The sequence below is a fragment of the Scardinius erythrophthalmus genome, assembly GCF_964197995.2.
Source record: "Scardinius erythrophthalmus genome assembly, chromosome: 20".
Taxonomy (NCBI): domain Eukaryota; kingdom Metazoa; phylum Chordata; class Actinopteri; order Cypriniformes; family Leuciscidae; genus Scardinius; species Scardinius erythrophthalmus.
Window position 1 is genome coordinate 10,917,142 of NC_138240.1, and position 9,535 is coordinate 10,926,676.

The 9,535-nt window shown below is 39.4% G+C and overlaps 1 protein-coding gene across 1 annotated transcript in view; it reads right to left on the reverse strand.

Annotated features, from left to right (window-relative positions):
• Window positions 1-8,279, reverse strand: part of sema6bb (sema domain, transmembrane domain (TM), and cytoplasmic domain, (semaphorin) 6Bb) — a 122,975-nt gene extending 114,696 nt beyond the window's left edge. The window contains exon 1 of the mRNA XM_081349700.1: window positions 7,717-8,279. The gene's annotated coding sequence lies outside the window, so the exon portion shown is untranslated. The remainder of the gene's footprint in view (window positions 1-7,716) is intronic.
• Window positions 8,280-9,535: the final 1,256 nt, after the last annotated feature.

The window sequence follows — 9,535 nt, forward strand, 5'->3', positions numbered from 1 at the left end:
ACTCGCTCTCTCTCTCGCTCTCTCTCGCTCTCTCTCTCTCTCTCGCAAAATGTTCTCAGCACAAGAGTGATATCTTTTCATCTCTGGTTCAATATTAAGAGGTCTCTTTCATCCTCCATAAGCTCCAATCACTATGAATCTATGATTTGCTGGTACATTATTATGTATGTAGTTACAGTCATGAATATCTCTACATTGTACTGTATGACAGTCGTTGTGTCAATAAAGCTGTAGAGACAGTCAGAGAGAGAGAGAGAGAAAGGAATTTTCAAAAGACATTGCATTACAGGTATATACCGTAATACAAAAATAAAATCAATCAAATAAAAGTCATTATTGTAATGTGAAATAAATGATATATTATTTGAAGGTTATATACATACAGTATATAAACTACAGTATTACAATAATAATCTAATGAGAATAATAATTGCGAGTCATGAGAATTTAGAGGGAAAATGTGCTTAAATGTCATGAAAATAATGTCAAAGTGTGATGGCATAAAAATATGCCTAATTTTCCTTAGGAAAAAATTAATTTCTTGTTTTCTTACTGTTATTTTGGGGTAAAATATGACTGGGACATGTTTTCATGAGATTTAACCAAAGAGGGAGAGAGAGGTAGTCACCAGAGTTCTGTTTGGCTCTGTGAGCTGATTTGTGCAGGAACTCAGGTTTTCTATACATTAATTGGTTCCTCTGAGTTCTTGATTTAAATGTTTTTAAGCCGCCAGCATCCTGCCCATCCATTAAACACCCACATTCCCTCTCCAGAGCCCCAACTCTTCCTCATTTTTCTCATCCGCTCTCAGGATTACCTCACTGCCTGGCATCTCTTCTTCTGCCCTCTGTCCTTTGCCCTCTCCCTCTTTCCCATCTTGAGCCCCACATTCATTGCAGGGCTACTTTGTTCAGTCTCTCTCCCTCACTTATGCATGATTGCATCCTGCGGGTCACAGAATGCAGTTCGCTGTTAATGTTAATTACCTTGAGGCTGAGAACGAGCCGCTCGGACAGAGACAGAAACGAAGTTAAACATTTAACAGTGGCGCTGTACTGTGCAAACAACCCTTTCCTAGAGAGGAAAGACAGAATTGTGTTCTAGGTAAAAAGCACCTCTGTGGGGACAAAGAAAGGCTGTAAAACGCACATCCTCAGGTGTTTTTAACCACCAAAAAGCAGGAATGTGTCCTCAGAGGCTCAGTGAGTCATCGATGGCTTCATCCTCCTCATAAACACCACACACGCTTCCTGTCTACCTGAGAGACTGTGTTCTCACACCAGCTGCAGAGCAGCACCAGCCAAAAACAGCAAGCAACAATGTGAGAATTTTTGTGTTGGGGAGTGTGTACAGTATGTGTGTAGGTGAAAGCAAATGTGATAGACAGATGCAGCCTGAGGTGAGGTAAAGAGAAAAAAAACAGATGTAGTGTGTGTAAAACTGTTTAATGTGACACCTGGTATTATCATTCGAAGAATAGTCAAAAACACGAGGCCATATCGACAATACTGAAGGTTTTGTCAAACAAACCTTCAATTCACCTGTCAATTTGGCAGTCAGTCAATCATTGGACAACAACTTGGGTTTATTGGAGAACTGCAGGGGGGGTTATGAGTTGATGAAAAGCTACTAATTAATTACATAATAAAAATGTACCATTAAATAAATGAAAATAAATAATATATTATTTTCAAATCTCCTAATCTTCCGAGACCCTGATCATTTGGATTCACAGAACTTCTCCAGTTTGCTTCACATCAACATGCAGCAACACAGATCACACAAAGCATGATCTAGAATTCAGACTAATATATTTTGCATTCGAAAGCAATAGTTTTTACCAACAAGACGTGACAAAAGTAAAAAAAAAAATTAGACCCTCCCTTGAAATCTGATCACAAGTGGTTTAAAGGAGACACATTTGAGATGCAAATAAAAACCAGGTGTAAACAGTGATGTCTCATTTGACCACTTGTGATCGGATCACCTGAGATGGATGTTAATATCAGTTGTGAACAGGTCCTGTGGCTGAGAGTATAGCATCCCGTCTTTCTACTGTGACTGGCATAGTTTTTCCCAGGACTCCTCATTATTTGTTAGCATATCCCATCATTAACAAATCTTCCTGCTGCCACTGCGTGAGAAAGATGTGACTGGGCCTCAGAGAACGAGCAAAGGTGCAGGGAAACATTTGCACACTTTCAATCTAGTTTTTTCTATTTCTCTCTTCCTTACTCTCACACATCCGCTGTCTGTCTCTTTCCGTCTCTCTCTCTCTCACACACACAGAGACACACACGTTCTGTTTATTCACGCCCATGCAGCCTAACAATCTCGCCCACCATCTTTTCTCATCACCTCGTTCTCTCAGCCGAAGGCCTGGAATTGCATTCAGCATCTCCTTTCACAGCCCTCTCTGTGTTCTGAAAGAGTCATACACAGCCCTCCGCGCACAAAACTCTTTCTTTCTCTGATATCCTGCCTGCTGTTTACGCATTGAGGTGGCATTTATGTAGCTCATGCAGTGACTGTAAAGACTTTATCAGCTTGGATGAAAGGGAAGGGTGGAACAAAAAGGTAAGGGGAAGGCAATAGCAAGAAAGCAAAAGAAACTAAATTACATAAAAAAGGAAGGAAATCGAAATGATAGGAAGATGAAAAGTAGAACTAATGGAAAAGTAAAAAGGATCAGATGGAAAGCAAAAGAAGAGTTAAGAAAGAGTAAGGAAAAGGAAGTAGAAAAAGTAAAACAAAACATTTAGAAAGCAAAAGAAAAGGAAAGGGGAAAGGAAATGAGGTAGAAGGAAAAGGAAAATGAAGTAAAAGAAAGCAAAAGAAAAGGAAAGGAGAAAAGGAAAGGAAAGTAGAAGTAAAAGAAAGTAAAAAAGGCCAGAAAGCAAAAGGAAAGGAAATGAAATAGGGAGAAAAAGAAAGGGAAAAGGGATGGAAGGGTGTGAAAAAGGAAATCAAAAAACAAAGGATAAAGAGAGGAGAGAATGGAAAGAATGGAGAGGAGGAAAGAAAAGAAACAATAGAAAATGAAAAGAAATGAAAGGGAAATAGAAAAAGACCCTGTTAAGAACGATGCCCACACTCCTCTAATTATGGGCTTTTCCAGGGGTAAATTCGGAATTCACTTATTCTGCTCGTTGTGAAATATGTGGCAGATCAGTTGAAAAGAAAAAGATGAAAGATAGATGGATGTGGAATAAACTTTAAGGAGAAAGGGTCTTCACTGAGAGGGAATGGAAGAGAAGCTCTATTACATTTTAATGGGTGGAGCCGTGACCTCCAGCACCACCTTATGGCAGGTCAGGAGAGGGGTTAACCCTCCAGGGGCAGGAGGATCATGGGAAATGAGGTTTTTGAGGTCACTGGTTAATGCGTTTACTGCTCCCTCACTATATCTCCTATACTAACCTTCAACAGACATAAATGCATGATAGGAAAACAGGGAATTGCAGGATCAGGCCGGTGAAAGACCGGGTGGGCATCTCAACTTGCGGGCCCCAGCGTGCTTCTCACCTTCTCTTTCAGCAAGCTCAACATGCTAAGTGAGAACATTGTTCCGGTCAATTTGTTCCTTTCAGAGTCCCAGTGGGCAGTGTCCTTTAGCCTGACAGCACACTGAGAGAAAGCACTCTGTCTGGAAGGGTCTGACATCAAGACAAGAGTGAGAGAGAGACAGAGAGACGTAGGGAGAGAAAGAAAGAGCGAACGCTGTGCCAAAAAGGGAGGGACGGTTTGAGATATGGACAAATCGAAGGCTGACAAAAGAAAAAAAAGAAAAGGGAAGGAAACCGGATGACAGTAAAAGACCAATAAAATGTACAGAAATGACGGGGGGGGGGGGGGGGAGTTAGGGGGCCCTGTATTTGGGAGTGCCAGTGAATGGCACCCCTCCGGTCATGGATCCCCTCGAAAAGGGTTCATGGGGGCGGGGGGGTTGGGGGTGTTAAGCAGCCGCAGGTGACGCAAAACCCCAAGGGGCAACTGTAAGCGTGCATGTGTGTGTGTCCGCGCGTGTGCCCCCTGTGCCCGCAGCACCTGTTCCCTCGGCACACTGGCCTCAACACTTGCACTGAGGGGTGAAGTGCGGCTGTTGGGGGGAAAAGGGCGCACTTGAACAGGGCACCTATTCAAGAAAACTTGGAACAGTCTCCATTTCCCTCCTCCACATTTCAGAATATCCTCCGAACTACAACCCAGCAAAATCAGCAGGAAGTTTGCTCAAGCTCGGTGCATGTTGGGAAAGTTGCACATCTCCACCTTAAGTAAGGCTGGTAATAAAACAGCTCTGTGTTTGTTGGGGATTAGAACGGCTCTGCTGAACAGTCTGTTAAGATGCAAAGTGCATTAAAGAAGTGCAAAACACAGCAGAATTGACAATGTTGAGAATGACCCAGTTATGTTTCTGTTCTCAATGATGTGACTAACTTTTTGTCCTATAAATTAATTTAAAAATACATTAGAAATGCTAGTCTACACAGCGACTTGAATACACCTCTTTTATGATGAAAATGTTTTCAATTTCTGAATGAAAATAACTAATTTTGATGAATCTATGATAGATTTTTGAGGTGCATAAAGCCAAAAAGGCCAGTGTGAAATAATGAAGCAATAAAAAATTCAAAGTATTCAATAATTACTTCCTAGACAAAAAAAAAAAAAAGTCATGTGGTCCAACCAACTTGCATAAAGAAAAAAGAAACCATTTAACATGAAATTTTCATAAAATATCTAGCAAGGTGTGGTCTCTTAAAATATCTGAGTATTTATTTTCATTGTATATATATATTTTTTTTGCTGTCGTTGTGTACACTGATGTACTGTAAGGAAAACATTCAAAAAAATTATGTGGATTACACCACATGAAATCAAGCATCATTAAATTGAAACTTTTCTTGAAAAAAGTATTTTAAAGGAATGAATACAAAGAGCATATTATATGGCCTGCGTTTAAACTAGACATTTAAAAGATCATATACACTCTTATGTACATCATTGACCCAACTACAGAGTTAAGTGACTGCTTCATTTTTGTTCATGAAAACAACCAGTGCAGTGCAACAAATAGAAAAAAAAACACTGAAACCGATCTATTCTGAGTCGTACATGTACACTTCCTGTGCACTTTACACATTGTGTGTAATGAGTGGTTTTGTATGTGCGTTCGAAGAGGTCAATGGAACGCTCATACAAATGCCACCCTCAGTCATGAATCATGGGCCTTAGGGACTGTCGAAATGAAAAAATGGGAACGCTTAAGCTGGACTGAAACCAAACAAAGAAGATGGATGATAATAACCCAATTCACAATTTAAAAAATGAACAGTCCTAATGACTGCTTTTGAGCTTGAGACCTTTAATCATGTAGACAATGAGACAATTTTGATTTTGCGTCAAAGAACAATTCTTGTTCAGTAAGCTTGAGTTGTTGAAGAAAGTAGGCTGCAATCCTATCCACATCTTACTTTTCTTTCACTAAAGAACATCATCTCCACTGGCAAATCCTCTTTTTACCTCCTTTCTCATCTGCTCTCTCTCCTGGGTTCTTTTAAAATGCTCTCAACCTTAGGGACTTCACTCTCTTCTTTCTCTTTTTCCAGTCCACAAACCTTGAAGGATAACAAAAGAGTGCAATGGCTATTTGAATTTGAAACAGGGGCACTACGACAAAAAAAAAAAGTGTCTCACACGAAGGCTGCAGAGGGACTGTGCTGAACAGCCAGTCATTCATGAAAGTTCACCCTCACGTTGAGAAAGCAGAATGAAAAATACTATTCTGAAACAATGCAACCCACTTAGTGTGGTGGAATATGAACAGCTGCCGAATGAGTGTACGTTCAAACACCTGGGTGATACGGCACGGTAAAACAAACATGTAAACACCCACCAACTAAACACATACCCTCTCTCCTCATAAAGAGTCTTCAATGGTTCTTTCCATTCCTTTATAATCAAAGTATCTATCAAGAAATGTATTGAGATGTATATGGGAGACTAAAAGACCCATGTGTTCTTCAGATCACTGTAGGGTCTGGGTTATAAACGCACTGGAACATATAGGTTTCCGAAAGAACTATAAAAAGCTCTTTGTGAAACTTAAGTTGGTTTTGCTATGAAATCTGCCAGTAAAAACCTTCATGGTTGTAATTGTTGTAATTTATTTTTAATAGTACAGCACTAAATGTCAGTTAAAAAAACAGGGTGAATGAGAAAAGAACAATGACACCTAGATTTACGTGCTTTCCATTTAACTGCTACTGTTCACAGTTTTATTTACACAATTGGTTTTGGTCAAAAGTGCATTTCTCAATACCTATAGTTCACTTTTCAAAAGTCTCCAGACAGTCATACAAGTGCACATAGATTAACTACTGGTCAGCATCTTTCAAAACTCACAAATTCTTTTCTCACTCACAGACAACTATTTGCAAAACTATTTGCAAAACTTTAGGTATCATTCTCATAACCGTTAAATCATGTATGTTCAAATCAGCAATGTACAGAAATCCGCAATGTATTTGTACAGAAATTCCATCCTGAAGAACTTAAATATCAAAAAAAAAAAAAAAAAGATAAGAAAAACAACTACCACAATTAATGCCCTAGCTGACAACAATTTTGCCAAGCCAGTTTCATTATAATCAATTCAAAAGAGCCCATCTTTGTAAACATGTCTGAGATGGATCAGGCATGCCAAGAGATTTTGTACAGAGAACAATGGTTAGCATTGTTATGTTATGTAGGTGTCAATCTGTTTGTTTAAAGGTGGATGTGTTGCACGGATATGTGCAGACACATATTTTTGTTTTACAGTATCAGAGCAACATTGTATGGTGGAATTACCATATGCCAAATGTAAGGCGTGCTGAAGCATAACATTTTCACATTTTCCCCTTGTACTGTAATACATACGCTATAACAATTAAAGAGCTGTCCTTCTTGTAATACTAAGGACTTCTGGTTTATTAACAAATTCTTGCTCAGTGTTTTGATGGTGGTAAATGTTAACTAGGTTATGGCAGAATGAATTCATTTGTTTTGGAGATTTCAGTGAATTTGAGATTAATTGCTGTGTCAAGTTGGTAAAGGTATCTGTAAAGAGTTTGGAGAAACAAGACTCAGGTTTGAGAAAGGCACTAAATTGTAAAAGAGTGTACAAACGCAGGAGACATGGGAGCAAAAAGCTAGTAATAAAATAATAAATAGAGGCAAACGAGAGAAATAATATGAAGACAATGTTGTAAGAGCTGCATTTGATTAAAATAATGCCAAAACTTCAAACTAAATGTAATAATGACGAAAAGGATGCAAGTAAAGTGAAATTCCGGTCGATATGTAAATATTTTCAAGAAATGAACAGTGTTAATTATTTAATTCTGTTGTTCCACCATCCGTGAAGCTAGCCTTCAACACAACCAGAATGTCATGGGCAAAATCAAGTCATGACCAACAACTCTCTATGTCTAAATAAAATAAAAAGTATATTTCTTTAATTACATAAGCGGAATCCCTCATTTGACAACAATTACAACACATCTACAGTGAACAATATTATAAGACTTAAATACTTGAGTAAAAACAGCACAATTCAGGGGCGCGTGCAGAACAAAAACCCATCGTCACTCTGAGATGGAGAGGGGGAACCCGTAACAACTAGTCCTACAATCCAGAACAGAAGCGTATCATTTGGTAAACCAGCATAATTACCGATAACAGCAGCGGGAAACGGTGAGCCCGGTTCTCTGTGAATGACTCGCCTCCTCGGGACTATAATCCAGAATGACTGAGAGGAGAAGATGAGAGGAGGGGTCCGCGTGAAATCTACTCCTCTCTATCGCACCTGTCTCTGTGCAGATCTAATCCCTGATCTGACATCCTTAAGACAACTGTGTCCAAACCCCCAACAACTAACCCCCAACCCCAACGTACACAACGACACCTGTCCCCGGGTAAAAAACACCGCGCGACAAAGCTCGTCTATGCTGCTCGTGAACAAATGGCATTCCCGACTTGGTCCTGCAGCCGCTGTATTCCCCTTCGGACAGCCTTCCAGAATCAAAGAAGTCGCTTGGAATAAGCAGGGATAAACTGACTTCTGTCTAACAAATGATGGCAAAAAAAAACAGTCCACGAAAGCGCAACCAGCTGTGCCTTATGTGCCAGAACGTGTCTGTCTGGGCTGGAAACACTTGCCTTATCAATCACCTACCGCTACAATACTTATTCAGTGCTGCGCCAGTAGAATGTACGCTCCTGAGCGCGTGGACAAAAAGGCACGTTCGTTTGTTTGGTGCGCGCGCGCCGCTGCCTCCAATTTGAGTCCAGCCTTTGCACTCCGCTAAAAGAAACTCTTATTGTCCGGGAAAAATGTAATATTTCCTGCAATCCCCGGGATGTAGCTCGCGGCGTTTGGTCTGAGAGAGAAAGATCACGCGTTTGCTATCTCAGCGCTGTTGTAAGTCTGTCACCCACAGCTATTGAAACGCAAGTCAATGCCAAAACCTGACGCAGAATAGAGCTGCAGACTGGAGCGGAATTAATTTGTTGTTAATCATTTGGGGTCAGAAAATACATCAGCGATACTTGGTTGAGTGGATTAGTCCTCGTATTAGACGTGCAAGTGGCAAAGTAAGTGAATTTAATTTGGAGATCGAAAGAGCGAGCATAGGCATTAAAATAAAGTCATCTTTTCACTGCAAAGGCAGTTTAAAATATAAGTTTTTATTCTTAATATATAAACGTGAAATTATAAATAAAAATACCAATAAATTATAAATTGATTTTAAGGCTTAGGCCTATATTTTAAATCAAATAATATTTTATGCAAATTTTATAATAAATATTTAAAGTCCCCATGAAATTAAAATGGAAGTTTTTTGGCTTTTAGTATGAATATGTTAGTCTTACTGTAGCTAGTGTGCAATCAAAACAATGACAAAATTTGTATTTAGAAGATATAAGCTTTCAAAACTTACAGTCTCTCACTTCTGCCAATATGGATCAGTGATTTTGATGACATCACACTGCACTTCAGCTTCTCATTAGATTTTCTGTCCAATCAAATGCTCTAGAATCTACAGCGGTCCGCCCCCAAATGGACGCTGAAGCTGCAAATTGGCCACTTGTTCACACATTTACTACTTTCAATGTGGTGAATGGCACATGGGGATAGGAAACGATTCAGACAGTGTAAATTTGCTGTCCATTGGGGCGAATGAAGTCTGGTTTTGGGTTAGTGCCAGTTGTCATTCCTGGTGTGAATGGCCGTTCATACTTTTTTTTAACGCTGAGCCAAAGCAGCTATAGAGCCGTCTTTTTAGTTCCTAAGAGCTGCATTGTCTGTACACTGAATTGAAACAAGTATACCTAAAATGCTATATCTAAATGTAGGTGAATACATCTGTGTCAATTAATACACTCCAGTATATTATTTTCTGTTCATTGATATTCAGATTTACATACATTTAAATCTTAATAAAGATTTAAAAATGTAAAAAAACGCATACAGGTGAGATTTTCAAGACAG